The sequence below is a fragment of the Marmota flaviventris genome, chromosome 4, assembly GCF_047511675.1.
Source record: "Marmota flaviventris isolate mMarFla1 chromosome 4, mMarFla1.hap1, whole genome shotgun sequence".
NCBI lineage: Eukaryota > Metazoa > Chordata > Mammalia > Rodentia > Sciuridae > Marmota > Marmota flaviventris.
Window position 1 is genome coordinate 21,881,836 of NC_092501.1, and position 15,705 is coordinate 21,897,540.

Genomic DNA, 15,705 nt, shown 5'->3' on the forward strand with positions numbered 1-15,705 from the left:
TTTCCCTGAATCTTAGGGAAAGATTGATTCTTATTCAGAATTTTTATAAAAATGTAGGTGTGGGACTAAGGTTGTGACTCAGTGGTAGAGTGCTTGCCTAGCATGCGTGAGGCACTGGGTTAGATCCTGGCACCACATAAAAATAAACAAAATAAAGGTATTGTGTTCATCTACAACTAAAAAAAAACATTTTAAAAAATGTAGGTGTGGCAAAGGAAAAGATCTACCTTAGCATTTCCAACATGTTTTATAGCAAACAATAGTAGAAATGTCTTCAGAGGCATGGAAATAGTGGTTCTCATTAGGCTCATCTGTATCAGAAACATTAGGTCAACACCTAAGCACTTAAGGCCTTATGAGAGGCTCCGTGCAGAGTAGCTGCCCAGGCAGTTTCTGTCCTCAGGAAGCTTGCTCCAGGAAGCCCATCTACCCATCCCAGAATGGAAAGACTGATTACATTGGTGTTCATGGTGGTGGTATTTGCAAGAAACATATGAAGTTACACTGTAGTGGGAGAGAAGTCTAGAGCAGATCTAAGCACAGAAATGATATTCAATAAACAGCTGAAGATTGAGTGAATTAAGTAATGAGTCTTGGAGACTCTTTTCCCAAGGCAATCTCTGAGCAGGACTTTGGGAGATCATAACTCATTTTGAGAAAATTAGGCTTATGCACTCTGATGCTGAAACACTTGGGCATCCTGTCCGTCATCCCTCTGCTACCCCTCTGTGAGCTATGACACATACTCCACATTACTGACCATTTTTCTTCTGGGAAACAGCCAGAAAGGGCATTCCCTTGAGCATCCTGACTGGCATTAATCTCTAGCTATGGGCTTTCATTTCACTTCCTGTACAAATCCATCTCTAGATCCTGTGCTTGACCTAAGGTTAGATGCCAGGGGAACAAAATACTGATTCTCATTTCATATCACAATTGTTGCCATAAATAGCAAGTTTTATGTCCTGGTATATCTCAGGGATGCACAGTGATGGATGAGCTTCTGCTGATTAAAAAAAAAAAAAAAAAGAGTCCATAACTCTCAAACTATAGTTCAAGTTGAAGTAAATGATAATAATAAAGCACAACTGATACACTGCTGAATTATTCATGTTTATTATAAAAACCGCACCCTCAATGTCAGAGAAGCCACATCCCTTACAGCATTATCTTTCACCAGAATGTCTCAGGAATTGCCTGGTTCTAAATGCAAAGGAAGACTGAGGCATTGAATCAGAATCATCCTACAAAAGAGCTTAAAGAGAAGAAATTATTATAAGTTATGGCTAAAAATTAATGTAAATAATGAATAGAAATAGTTAGGATTTATAAATAGAAGTAATTAATTGAAAATGACTACATTTTTGTGCAAGTGATAATTTGATGATAGGCTTTAAATCCTAACCCCCACCCACCCAGAAAAAAAATGGCAGGAATGATTGCTGGAACTTATGCCTATTTATCTAAGTCATCGTTATCATTTACTTAACTGATCATCCTACTTTCTAAACATTCTGCCACCTCTAGTTCACTCTACACAGCAACCAAAATGATCCTTTTAAAGATATTCTCAGTTCCTTCTTTATTGTCATTCCCTCCTGTGCCTTCCCATTCTACATAGTTACACCCAAACTACTTATCCCAGGAGCCAGCCCTTGCCTGCCTCTTGCAATTCATTATCCTCTGAGCAACAAGCTTTTTTTTTTTTTTTTTTTTTGTGTGTGTGTGTGTGTGTGGTTTCTCCTGCACAGCTAGAATCCCCTGCACTGTGGTTGCCTCTGCTTCCAGTGCACAGCCAAGCCCCTCTCTAGTAATGTCATCTGTTTAGATCTATCTTCCAAAGCCATCTGATACAAAGTAGTTACCCCACTGTCATTGCAACACTCTTTATTCATCTGAATACTTATGTAAACAAAAAATATCAATATATTGATAAGACCCATTTTTTTCCTTAGGCTAGAAATACAAACTCCTTGAGATTAGAATCCTTGCTTATTTTATGTCATACACAGTGCTCAGATTAGCTCTGTCTTATGCTGTATACTGTTCATCTGATTCATTGAGTGATAAATTCAGTAGTGTGTATGCACTTTTTCCTAAGAGTGTCATAACACTGCTTTTTCCACTTGCACTTGTAATGGACTAGAATCTGTTTTCTTTGTCTAGTATGTGGCTCTAAAGATTCATTGATCCAATTCATTTCCTTCACTTAGAGTATGAAAACTCACCCATCCCAGAATGCTGGTGATATTTAAGGGAAAATAACCACTCAGACACAGTATTAACAGTTTTATGGGGTTCAAGGTTTCCTGTAATTATGCAAATCTCTTTAGACCTTGGATGCAATGAGCTCATTGTATATCAGTAAATATTTAGAAAGTGCTATGTATGGACTAAGTGTTTGACAATCATGTTGATCAGTGATTCCTCTCAGCAACCTTGTGAGGTCAGTCAGCATTATTAAACATATCTCAGAGAGGTTGGGAAATTTGCCCAAGGTCACTCAGCAGGTCATTGGCAAAGACTGCATTGGCGACTTCAGAGCCCATTACTGTGACAAGCCCTGGCACTGACTCTTCTTGGAAGGGTGACCCTTAATCACTTTTCTTATATGGTAGGCATATAAACACTAAATGTTCTGCAGTGAGAGAAATACAAAGGCCTTGAGTTGAAGGAGTATTGGTGCAATTAAAACTTGCAGCCAGCTTTGAAAATCGAAAATGCTACTCAAAGGAGAGATGAATTGGAGGTCATATTATTTTTTGAAAGAATGAGAGAAATATAATTTAAAAAATAGGAATGTAAAAATTAGAATGTATATAGAAATTTAATGTAGGTGACTTCTGGGGACTAAAAATAATAAATTATAGAGCCAAAATGTTTTAGGAAGAATTTAGGTAGATCATGGTATCAGAAACTCCAAGCTCTCCAAAATGACATGTCTCCAATCCAACTCCATTCAGCAGCGGTGTCGATGCTTTATATGAAGTTAGAATCTGTTTTTCAAGTATGTAATATTTTCAACTTTGAAGCCTAATATTAAAATGATATAGGTCCCACGGTTATTAACATCTCCTGCTCAATATCTCTTAGAAATATGTATCTAGACAACTGATTTCAATTTTAAGAAATCACAATGCTTCTTCACTTTCCATCCATTGTTTTTCTATTTATTGTTTTTCCTTTTGGAATTTAAGATAGCAAAGCAGATCCAGGTCAATGATTTATGTATGTTCTATGTGATTTTGTTCTTTGGACCTTCAAATGATATCTCCCAACTCTGTTCCCTGGAGGCAGATTGTTATGAATGAAACAGTTGGACCATCATGGTGATGACTTGCACTGGTGCTTGTCAGCCACATGTTAGCATGCTGCGGGGGGTTACCTTATTTAGTCCTTCCAGCAATCCTGTGCTCAGAGACCACTGTGATCCCCATTCTGCAGACAAGGAACTATCTCCTAGAACCTTCACTCTATTACAACCTTAATGAAAATCATCTTCCCCTTATTTGGAAGCCCCAGTGACTTCACATGGCCCGAGGGGTTCCCTGTAGTCTCAGCACTCCGTGTGACCATCTTTATGATAGTTCTACCTTTCTTTGACGCCTTTGCTCCAGGATGCTCACCTCCTTGCCACATGCCGTGTCACATGCCGTCTGCTTGGGTCTGTCTTGTGCCCTTGCTTTTCCCTCTCCTTGGACCATATTTATTCTCAAATGCGTCATCAGGGAGAGCTTCTTTGTGCTGCATAAAGCACTACACCTTGTCTTTCAGTCTTTTCTACTCTGCTAACTCCTCCTTTGTCCTTACCATTTTTGAAAAATTATTTGTTTGATTATATGCTGATGGTCTGTCTCCTCCCTCTAGAACTTAGGCTCATAAGAACGTCAATTGTGTGTTTTCTTTTCTCACCTTATTTTTTTTATTAGTTGCTCAAGACAATACAATGATCTTGACATAGCATACATTTGATTCAAATAGGGTATGAATTCTCATTTTTCCACATGTACAGATTGCAGGATCACATTGGTTATACATCCATGTGTATACATACAGCAATCCTGGTGTCAGTTGTATTCTGCTGCCTTCCCTCTCTCCCCTCCCCTCCCATCACTATTCTCTACCCATTCTACTATGACACTTCTCTGTCTGTCTTTTTTGTTTCTTCCCTTCCCCCTCACACCATCATACATGTATTTTGTGAACCCATGAGGGTCTCCTTCCGTCTTCCATGCAATTCCCCTTCTCCCTCCCTTTCCCTCCCACTTCTTTTCCTTGTTTCGTGGTAATCTTCTTCTCATGCTCTTCCTTTCTACTCTGTTTTGAGTCACCTCCCTTATATCAGAGAAGACATTCGGCATTTGTTTTTTAGGGATTGGCTAACTTCGCTTAGCATAATCTGCTCTAGTGCCATCCATTTCCCTGCAAATGCCATGATTTTGTTATTATTTAGTGCTGAGTAATATTCCATTGTGTATAAATGCCACATTTTTTTATCCATTTATCTGTTGAAGGGCATCTGGGTTGGTTCCACAGTCTAGCTATTGTGAATTGTGTTGCTATGAACATTGATGTAGCTGTGTCCCTGTAGTATGCTCTTTTTAGGTCTTTTGGGTATAGAAAAATAAAAGTATCCAAAGCTCAAGTAAGCACCCGTCCCAGTAGAGCTAGTATCCCATCATCTATGGGGAAAAAATGAAACCTAACAAATTGACCTCAGAGCATACTGTGTGTCACTCAGGAATCAACTTACACAATTGAGGATATTTGAGTCATTTTAATATTAGGGCAGTGGATACATTCCATTGTCCCTGCTAAGTGTTTAGCTGCTGTCCTTTCTGAATACATTTTTCATTACTGTTATATATAAGCTTTGATGGAAGGGCTAGGAAGGCCAAGTAACACTTGGCTTCATGTGATCAATATTTAATGTTGCATATTCCAAGAACAGAGCTATCGCATGCTTCCTTGAGCCAACTGAGTGTCATTGGAGAGGACAGGAGAGTGAAGCCCTTTGGTAGAAATAGAACATGACAATAGCACTTTCAGCTCAACTTCATTTTCTAATGTGGGTCCTAAGACAAGGAATATATAGATGTGTACCATCTCCTGTCTGCAGCAGTGCATTCTTTAAGGCTGGAGGGAAAATCTGTAATAGTTCCCCTTGCCATCAATATACTTGGAGTCTTTACTAAATGTTTGGCAGGGGGTCCTCACTGAACACAAAATTGACTGCAGGATGATAACCAGCAGATATTGCAAACAACAGTTGTTCATTGTTAGAAGTGTAAATCATCCAAATTTGGGGAGCACCATTTGGAAATTCTATCTTTCTCAGACACTCTATTCTGCCTTTCTATGAATTTTGTGGCACATGAATGGATCAAACATGTTAATATTAAACAAGCTTGCTTCATTTGAATCCAGGCCAGATTCATTATTGCTGTATGGCATTGGGCAAATTGCTGATCTTCGAAGTCTTAGTTTCCTCAAGTGTAAAATCTGGATCCTACTTAATTCAAAGGATGTTGAAAGAATGAAATGAGGTCTTCTGATAAAGTTCTCAGCCTAGAATGTGGTATATATTAAGCATTCTGTGGACGTGCACTACTATAATTCACAAACTATTTAGCATAGTAAGTTATGGGTATAGGGTGCTGTAGCCTATGAAAATTGACCTCATTATGGTGATGAATGGTGTACCAGTTGGATCAGAAATGCCTGCGGATTAGGCATGTGTCAAAAGACAAAACCTTTTATGAAGCTGAACAGATATACGCCCTTCCCTCCCTAATTTATCTTGCTCTGTATTGCTGATAAATGTGTATTATATGTTTTCCATAGCTATATTTCTGCACAATATTTAATAAATTAATTTAATATATAATACACTTCACATATATATTTGTATATGTTCTTCCTTAATGAGTTCCCTATTTCTTTAATATTTATGTCTCATAATTATCTTTGCCTGATACAAACTAGGCACAGAGTCCTGACGTTTTCATGCTCCACCACAGTCCAAAAAGAAATACAACAATCTAATATAAACTTTTGCAAATAAGATTTCCAATAGTAGAAGAGAACTTTTCAGGGTAGTGTGTTCAATTTCGTTCGGCAACATTGAACACTGTGTGGTTTCTAAGATGCAGCTGCAATCATGAAGAGAGATGCAGAAAACTAAGCACAAATGGACTTTGCTTCCCAGTAGATGGCCACCAGGAGAGAGATCAGACCCATGCATTAGTGAGATGTGGAAGAATATGAAAATCAACAGGAAGAGGTTCGAATGAGTTACTTGGGGGTACAAAGCAGAGTGTCATTCTGTTGAGCTGAGGGATGTCAGAAGGTTCATTGTAGGAAGGGATATTTAAGTCCAGCTTTGAAGTATCTAAATGAATTGCTATAGGAAGAAGGGTGAAAGGGTAAATATGAACTAGCCCTGCTCTTAGAGAATGGAGTCTAATAGCACACAATGCCAAACTGTAAACATCGACAGTGACAGTACAGTTGCAGAAGGATCTGGGGTGTCATAGAAGAACAAAGCCTTTGAGTTGATTGGCATGGTGAGAAAAGGCATCTCAAGGAAGGTGACTTTGAGGTAGACTTTTTAAAGGTGAGAAGCCATACATATCCTCTGCCCTCTGCCAGCTACACAGCTTGTTTCCTTAGCAGTGGATGCTGCGGTCACAAAGGCATGGAGAGGTGAGAGAGGCTGCATCTATGAGAAGGAGCTGGTAGTAAATTTACCTGTAAGGCTGAAAAAGTTATAGCCAAGTAGAAATAGTAATTGTGTGTTCTAGGGCATGGAAATAGAACTGGAGTGGAGGGTGCATATAGGAGACAGTGGGGATAGGCAAACGTGTATCTGTGTGTGTGTGTGTGTGCGCTCGCATGCGCGTGTACATACAAGAATGAAGTCAAGAATGTCCACCTAATTTAGCAAACTGTGGCTACCTTTTACCTGCGCCTAAAAAGCTGAACAGGAGACCTCTGCATAAATTACTTGTCTTTCCTATTTTTAAGCAAAATAGTCAAAGATCTATGTATCTGAATTGATGTTGGTTATTTTTTTATACTCAAAAATAGACATGTCTCTCAGACATGTCAGAGATAAGAATACCTGTTATCTTTAATGTTCTCTATTTCATGGGGCAAATTACCCATAGCAGAAAAATTGCTGCTGCACTGCATTGGATACTCTATTGCCACCGTTTCCTTGGAACAATGTATAGGCAACTCCAATCAAATACATTATAAAAGTTTCTTATATCAACTACCCTTTATGACTAGAAACATCAAGAATACAGCATAAAGAGAAATCTGGGGGGAGGAAAATGGCACAGAAAGTTCAGAACTTTTAAAACTTATTAGCACATACATACCTGTTCCTTTCTTTTGTAAAAATAAAATAAAATAAAAACCTTGTGTGGCATTACAACTTTTATAAAATATGGCAGAATGGAAACATGTTTGGATCAAATTTATGTGACTCCCCTTAAATCCAAGATTGAAACCCCTGAGCTGATTCTGCAAGTTAACCTGGAAAGCTCAGGGAGTCCAGGAAACAGAGAGATGCTCGTTCAGCTCAGGCTGCACCATAACGTCGGAGCAGAACATTTAAATTATATGTTTAGGCTGACAGCAAACGTATTTCAGGGCACAATCCTTAGAAAGCAGGAGACAATTTCCTTAAGCCCCACGTCATCGTTTGATGTAGATTGCCTATTATATTCTCAAGGTATTATGAAAAATGGATTTGGAGATATTTTCTTGACAGTGGGTAGACTAATGGAATCTGGTGACTGTATTTAGAATGTGCAGGGGTTTGTTATAACATGGTAATAGAAATATCAATTGCACTGACAGGTTAAAAAAATCTGTCAATGAATGATAATGAAGTTATTTAAATGTCGACTCACTCGCAAACATTTTCCAAACCCTAAATTATTCTCACTGCTGTAACCTCATGCGTCCTAAGTTATTAAGGAGCAGAGTCTGTGAGGCAGCCCGTGTGCCTTTAGCTTGGGAAGCTATTTTTATGCCACCAAATGCAAGGGGAGCAATGAAAGTGGCTGTTCTTAATGATTTTAGGAAAGAAAGAAAACGCAGATTCTGCGGTTGCATGATTTAGAGGCGAGCACCGTTCTTCTTTCAGGGCTTTCATTGGCAATGGTCTAAGTAAATACCCTGATGCTTCCTGACCCCATGCCTCCCTCTGTAGCCCAAGTCTTTGCTTTGTGACCTTGGCAGTATGGCTCTGTGTGTCTGAAATAGGCATCTTCCTTCCCTGGGACTCTGGGATGAAGAAGTTCAGGATATGTGGATACTTTCTAAAGCCTTATTGAAGGAGCAGCTCAGTGCTTCCTGGTTTGGTGTGTCCATTGGATTGCTGGCATTGCTTCACCTTTCACATGGAGAAGGTTCCTGCTATCTGCCAGCACTATCCTCACAGCATGTAGGGTGATCAGGATATGGGTACCAGGAAGATGTTTCTAGCTGAGAAGCACAGGGGTGAGCTCTGGTTTCTAGTTGGGCATATGGGTAGCTTAGAGTTGCCACACTTTCCTAATAACAAGTAAAATGTGGGCAAAATAGAAAATCTATTGACATCCTCCTCTGATACCTGTCAGAGAATAATGTCTCGGAGCAAATGCTGCTCTCAAAATTGGAGTCACCGTCAGTCAGATGCCCCAAATCAGAGCTTCTCAGGGTAGAAGCTCACAAGCAGAAATTTCCACAGGAACTAGTGCTGTGTTATGAGAACCTCAGCTGAAGCCAACAAATTGCTGGATGTAGTGTGGACAAATATGAAAGTTAAAAACTCTAGTGGCAGGGCTGGAGTTGTGGCTCAGTGGTATAGCACTTGCCTAGCATGTATGAAGCACTGGGTTTGATTCTCAGCACCACATATAAATAAATGAATAAAATAAAGGTCCATCAGCAACTTAAAAAAGCCTCTACAGAGGCTGAGTCATAAGGGACCTCAAGCCTTTGTGAATTTTACCTCCAGAGACTCTACCTGCCTCTCAGAATTATATTGGAGGAAAAATGTTCTGGACTTCCAGAAGGGAAGGGGGAATTTAACCATTTTGAAATGTTCCAGGGCATTATGTTCTTAGTAAGACCTGCCCTCTGGAGAAACTAGTGAAACAAAACCTACTCTACTGGGAATTTATGAGAGCCTAAAGCAAGCTGGGAATGGGAAAATATGTTAAGTCCAGACCCCTTTAAACTTATGTCTCATCTAGGCAGGTGAAAAACTCAGGAACACAGGAAAACATCACAGTATAGGGAACAGGCTTAGTAAAAGCCCAAGACCTAATCACAGCACTATCAGATACCCTCCCCTGGGCTTGGGGCTGTAGCTCTATGGTAAAGTGCTTGCCTTGCATATGTTGAGGCACTGGGTTCGATCCTCAGCACCACATAAAAAAAATAAATGAAGATACTTTGTGTTTATCTACAACTAAATAAATAGTTTAAAAAAAAAAAAAGATACCCTCCCCTTTCCATATGACCAGAGGCTCAGAGGTACAGCGCTTGCCTAGCATGTGTGACACACTGGGTTTGATTCTTATGATTCATTAGAAGATTGGACATGGCTAAGGAAAGGATCTCTGGACTTGAAGATATCTCAATAGAAACTTGCAAAACTTGGAACCAAACAACAAAAAAATACTGGGGGGAAAAAACAGAGAGAACTAAATATTCAAAAACTGTTGGACAACTAGGAATATGTAACATATATGCCATGGATGACCAGAAGGAGAAGAAAAAAAGGTGTGAATCAAAGAAAGAAGTGAAGATAGTTGAGATTTTTGCGAACTAATGTCAGATATCAGACCACAGGTCCAGAAACCTCAGTGAAACTGCACCTAAATACATCATATTCAAACTTTAGGATATCAAAGATGAATAAAAAACATCTTGAAAAATGTCAGTGTGGGGGGCACCTTTCCTCTAGAGGAGAAAAGATGATATTTATATCAGACTTCTCAGATTCATGCAAGCAAGAAGAGAATGGAGTGAAACATTTTAAATTGTTGAGAGAATGTCAAAAACTTAGATTTCTATACCCTGAAAAATTATCCTTTAAAATTGAAAGTTAAATAAGGACTTCATCAGCAAAAATTGAGGGATTTCTTGTCAGTAGTACGATTTGCTTTGAAAGACATGCTAAAAGAAATTGTTCAGAGAAGAAAATGGTGTAGGTCAGAAACTCAGAGCTGCAAAAAGAAAGGAAGAGGATCAAAGAATAAATAAGTGAAAATAAAACAAAACTCTCATTTTTCTTATTCTTAATTGATCTAAATGGTACCAGTTATTCAAAATAATAATATTAATATATTTGATTGTAGATGTTCATATATGTGTGTGTGTGTGTGTGTGTGTGTGTGTATATACACACACACACACACACATACACACACATTTATGGGTATCTGTTTTTATGAAGTGAAATGAATCATGTTAATATAAGGGATGAGAGGGAGGAGTAGGAATATTTTTCTATCATATAATAATTGTACTGCTCATGAAGAAGTGCAGTGTTATGTTAAAATGGACTTAGATTAGTTGTAAATTTATAGTACAAATTAAAAATAAAGGAAAAGGAGAAATATAATTGATAGACTAATAAAGGAAGGAAATAAAATCATATAAAACACTCAAAGCCACTGAAGGTAGAAAACATGTTGAAAAGAATAGGAACAAAGAATAAGAACAAGGAATTGAAAATGGTAATAAACAATAGTGTTAATTAAACTGTATTAATAATCACTTTTTAAATGTCAACATTTTAAATGCACCAGTTAAAAAAGATTGTAATAATGGATCCAAAAAACAAGACCTAACTACATGCTGTATACAGGAAACTCTTTTCAAATATAAAGATATATACAGGTTTAAAGGAAACTTTCATTGCTCTCAGATCCTTATGAGAATTTCTGTTTATACTTCAAATTTTTTAAAAAAATGATTCTCCCTGGAAGACCCTCTGCCTGATCAGTGTGTATGAGAAAAACCCAGCCTTTGGTTTACACCATTTAGTGCTTCAGTTTCAGATCTTGTTCCTTTTACTAAGAAAGTCTAAACTAGATTATCTAAATACACCTGATTTTCCATCTACAAATCACTTCTTGTGGCTTTTGGAAAGAAGTAGGATGGAATTAAAGGTGTAACCTCTGTGGGTTTGGCCTTAAGTACATTGGTTTTCCTTTATTTTATTTTACTTTATTATTATTATTTTTTTGTACTGGGGATTAAACTCAGGGTGCTTAACCATTGAACCACCTCCCCAGCCCTTTTGTGTTTTATTTGGGACAGGGTCTCACTAAATTGCTTAGGGCCTCACTAACTTGCTGGAGCTGGCTTTGAACTTGTGATCTTCCTGTCTCAGCCTCCTGAGCCATTACAGTCATGTGCTATTGTGCCTGGCTGGTTTTACATTTTAAAAGGTCTTCCTTATTTATAATATGTGTTAATATTCATCTTATAAAATTCTGCATATGAGAGCTTGGATTCCATTATAAACACCCAATGAAGGATCCTTTTTATTATTTTATCTATTAGATTTTTCAAGCATAATACCCTATGCAGCAATGGAATTCTGATAAAATTATTATAAAAACAGAGCATAAAATCTTCAACTCTCATATTCCAGTTCTTACCATTAAGTCTCTGATCCAAGTCCTACATAAAACTACTAGCCCATTTCCTTCAAAATCTGATGGACTAAATTCAGCTGCATTTAAAGATGTTGTAAAAGCCCCCATAAATGTCTTCTCTGCTTAGCAAACTAAATCAAAATAAGATTCAATGATTGAGATTTTCCTTGTAGGCTCACATTATGGGTTTTAGTAAATGTTGGGCAAAAAAATTTAAAAAAAAACATACAAACAAGAAAAAAGATATAAAACAAATAACAAAAACTATCATTAATAGGTTGCTTATTGTATGCTAGTCAAGGTGCTAAGTATTTTTATGGATTTATTGAATTTACAAAAGATGCTGTTGATTTAGTGTCTCATTTGATTGCATATAGACTATCAGAGACCCAATCATACATTTTATCTGCAACTTCTTGTGGAAACTAGGCATATCCTGTATTGATCCCTTTTTCAAGTGTAATGAGGAATTTTGTTGTCTCTTAGGGATCATAGGTTCTTGGAAGGCAGGTGGGATGCATCTGATGTGGTTTCTCCACCCTTCAGAGCAACTTATCTCAGTTCTGTGTATTTAGTAAATACTTAAAGACATGCTTTCAAATATTCTGAAAGTCACTATTTAAGAAGTTTATAAGAAGGGCAGAATAAAGATTAAAGATCAAAAGCAAAAGGAGGCAAGCTTTGATTTAATCACTAGCATATTTATTTTCCTGAAATGCTGCTGTTTTTTTTTTTTTTTTTTTTAAGCTTTCAACTTCTAGCATAGTCTAGGTGTTGACAGAAGTTTTGTTTTTAATCTATAGATAAGCCAACATACAAACAAAGCCTGAAGATAAAAATGCTTGCTTTGGAATGTTTTTTAAAAATGGTACAACTTGAGAATTCAAGACTTCATAATTGCATCTTGAATGTGTCTGTGCATGATGCATATTTTAAGAACACTTCCTTTTTTTCTTTTTTTGTTTCTGATTTTTTCCTTTGCAAAAGTTGTCACTTTATGGTAAGCACAGGCTGGTATTTTCATTTGCAAATTTTATTTATTTTAAATATTTTTATTTTTCTCTTTTCCTCATGAAGCCAAGATTCATTTATTTCTTTTGCATTTTTGTTTTTGATATTTTTCCCCAAATAGTGTTGCTCAGAACACTAATCTCATTTGATGTCACTCAATAATAGATCCTATAATCAGATATGTTTGGAAAATGTTACATGAATTATGTATGTAAGAGGCTTGGTGCATATTAGAATAATACAATTTGTGAAGTACAGGAACATTAAATTTTGCCTAATCAAGCATTTCCAAATAATTTAATTCTGGAAAATATCCCTTCCCCTATGCCTAGGGTTGATATTTAAAGTGTTTAACAAACCAGTACATTGGCTTACGAGTCAGCCTGCTCCTCAACCTGTCTTTCTCACCTGCTGGTTCAGAGCCTTTGTTCTTTGTAGACTATGGCTTCCACAGTTGACCACAGGATGATAACTGTGAATTAGGGATGCAGTTGGTCACTAATAATTTCTTTCCAGGATGCAGGACCACACCAAGATTACTGTCTTCCCTACTTGGACATAGGCTGATTGTCATGGACATTGACCAAACAGCACTGGTGCTGGTCTTGATGCTAGAGAAAGTTTCTTGAGACCTCTGCTGTGCCAATCCTCAATCTTTTGCTTGCTGGACTGTTAAGAGACCTAGAGGGTACTGATAGGCCATGGTGGTAAAGCTGCAGGAGCAGCTGCTCAGAAATCTTTGTACTATAACTATCTACCAGCTGGTTTGCAAGTATTTAATATTTTCACTCCTGTACCATCATATAAATCAGTATGTGCCACTTATTGTTAGTTCTACCCATAACACCGGCCAACACTCTCATTCTAGCTGTGAAACACCCTTGGACAACTGCCAATCTATACCATTTGGATGTGTGAAAATGAATTATTTTTTCTCTGTCAATTGCTTATTACAAAAGCCATGATGGTTAGACCTCCAGGTCTGCTGAGATGGAGAATCAACAATTTTGGTTCCATCTTTGAGCTTCATAAAATCGAGATCCAAGAGATAGTACAAAAAATAGTGATGGATATCTAGAAGAAACTGGACTGGTGTACAGTGATATTATAATTACAATATGCAATAACAGCATAAATTCTGAAAAAAGTCTAATGCAAATCTGAGCCACTTACTCCATTGTCATCTTGTGACATTTGGATTAGAGTTAAATACACACCTGTAAATGGGTGTGTACACATGTACACACACACACACATATATACACACATGGAAGATGATTTCCTACAGATTGCTTAAAAAGTAATCCTTATTTGCCTTTGTAGTGTATGGTATTATTAATGTAAATATATTCACTAGTAGAAATTAATAGAAATTCTAAGAAACTCACTCTCTGTAGACTATCCCTACTTCTCTAGCCTTCTTTCCTATTATTCCCCTAGAAAATTTGAATCATCCCCTCATATCCAATGAAGTTGTATTATTTCCATCTCACTAGGCAAAATGTATTAATGTAGAAGTATGAACACATTTCATCTGCCTCCCACCAACTCTCAAGTAGATATTGCATCTGCTTGTTTGTTCTTGAACTTGTAAATATTATTCAGATATTGAATAGGAAAAACTACACAATTAATAAGCTAGAAAAAGTCAACAACATTTAGGATACAAGCAAATCTTAGTAGACAGAAAATGTTGGCCAGAAAGGTGAGCCTGAGAGTGGGGGGAAAAAAAACCACAAAGAGTGGACTGAGTGAGAAAAGAAATCTTAGATATTTTTTAGAAATTTGCAGGAAATCTCCTCACATTTGCTGTGAATTTGAGAAGGGAAAGATGGGTGGGAGAAGAATTTTCAGAAATTTCCATGTGGTTCACAAATAAGATCTATGAAAGATCTCTGGGATGCTGTTCAAATGTTCTTGGCCATCAAGCCATGTTCATGTGACTGTCGTAATGTGGGGACTAGTCCTGAAGAAGCCAGTTATGTATCCTCCTTGTACCAGGTGACTTCTAGTTGAAGATGCTCACCCTACTTCCTGTTTTTAAACTCCTGTCCATTGTCAAGGTTCATAGTTCTTGGAAGAAGTTTTACATATCACTCCATTCCTCAATGATAGGGAATTTTACCCAGATCCTTCAAAGTATAGACTTTTTGGTATTTGCCATCTGGGTATAAATTTTAGGATGAAATGTCTTGAATTTCAAGGCAGAATTGATTCTTAATTCCAACAATACTTTCATCCAACTTTTTTGCTCCATTGTTTTCTTCTGAGTAGACTCTTTGTGGATGGAAGTGAGATTGTTTAAAAAAAAAAAAAAAGACTTTCTCTATTTATCATTATGGCCAGTAGGAATTTGTAGTTTTTATCAGGATCCAAAGCAAATTTATATTACCCCATTTTTGTTCTTTTTTGATTAAACCAACTTTGTCTTCTAATTATTATTAATATCTCTGTCATTGTGTCTAGCACATTATAACTATTTCTTTATACTTCTGACTGTTGAAATTACCTGTTAGGTACTTGAGGGGACTGATTTTTATATCCTGGCAGTTAGCACAGTCTTGGTATGTTTAAGGAGGTCCACAGATGTGAATGATCGAATAAATTTCATAGGAAATTGGCTTTGTGAAACAAAGAGATGAAGAGGAAATTTTATTACTTTTTTTTAAAGAAAGAAAGAAAAAAATGCTGAGGTAAAATGAAAATAACCTAGGGCTTAGGGCCAGGATTCCTGGATTCAAATCCCAGATGTCCTGTTCCTCAACCTCAATTATTACTGTTAAATAGTCACCTACATTCTACAACTACTGTCTTCAAATAGAGATTACCATTCCCCACTGCACATGGTTTCAGGATGACCTACCGGAATTAAATTTTCAAAATACAACGTAGACTTTCATAAAGATAATGATTAAAACCCATGTATTTAATCTGAAGTCATAAGTTATTGACCAGTGGCTAAATAAAGATTAGAGAATCTACAAGAAAGATGGTTTCAGTGCCAAGAGGTAACATCCTGCTCACT

General features: G+C 37.2%; 1 protein-coding gene across 4 annotated transcripts in view; it reads left to right on the forward strand.

Moving 5' to 3' along the window:
* The window catches only part of Sorcs1 (sortilin related VPS10 domain containing receptor 1), a 475,560-nt gene that overhangs the window by 249,218 nt on the left and 210,637 nt on the right, over positions 1 to 15,705 (forward strand). The gene's annotated exons all lie outside the window — the stretch shown is intronic.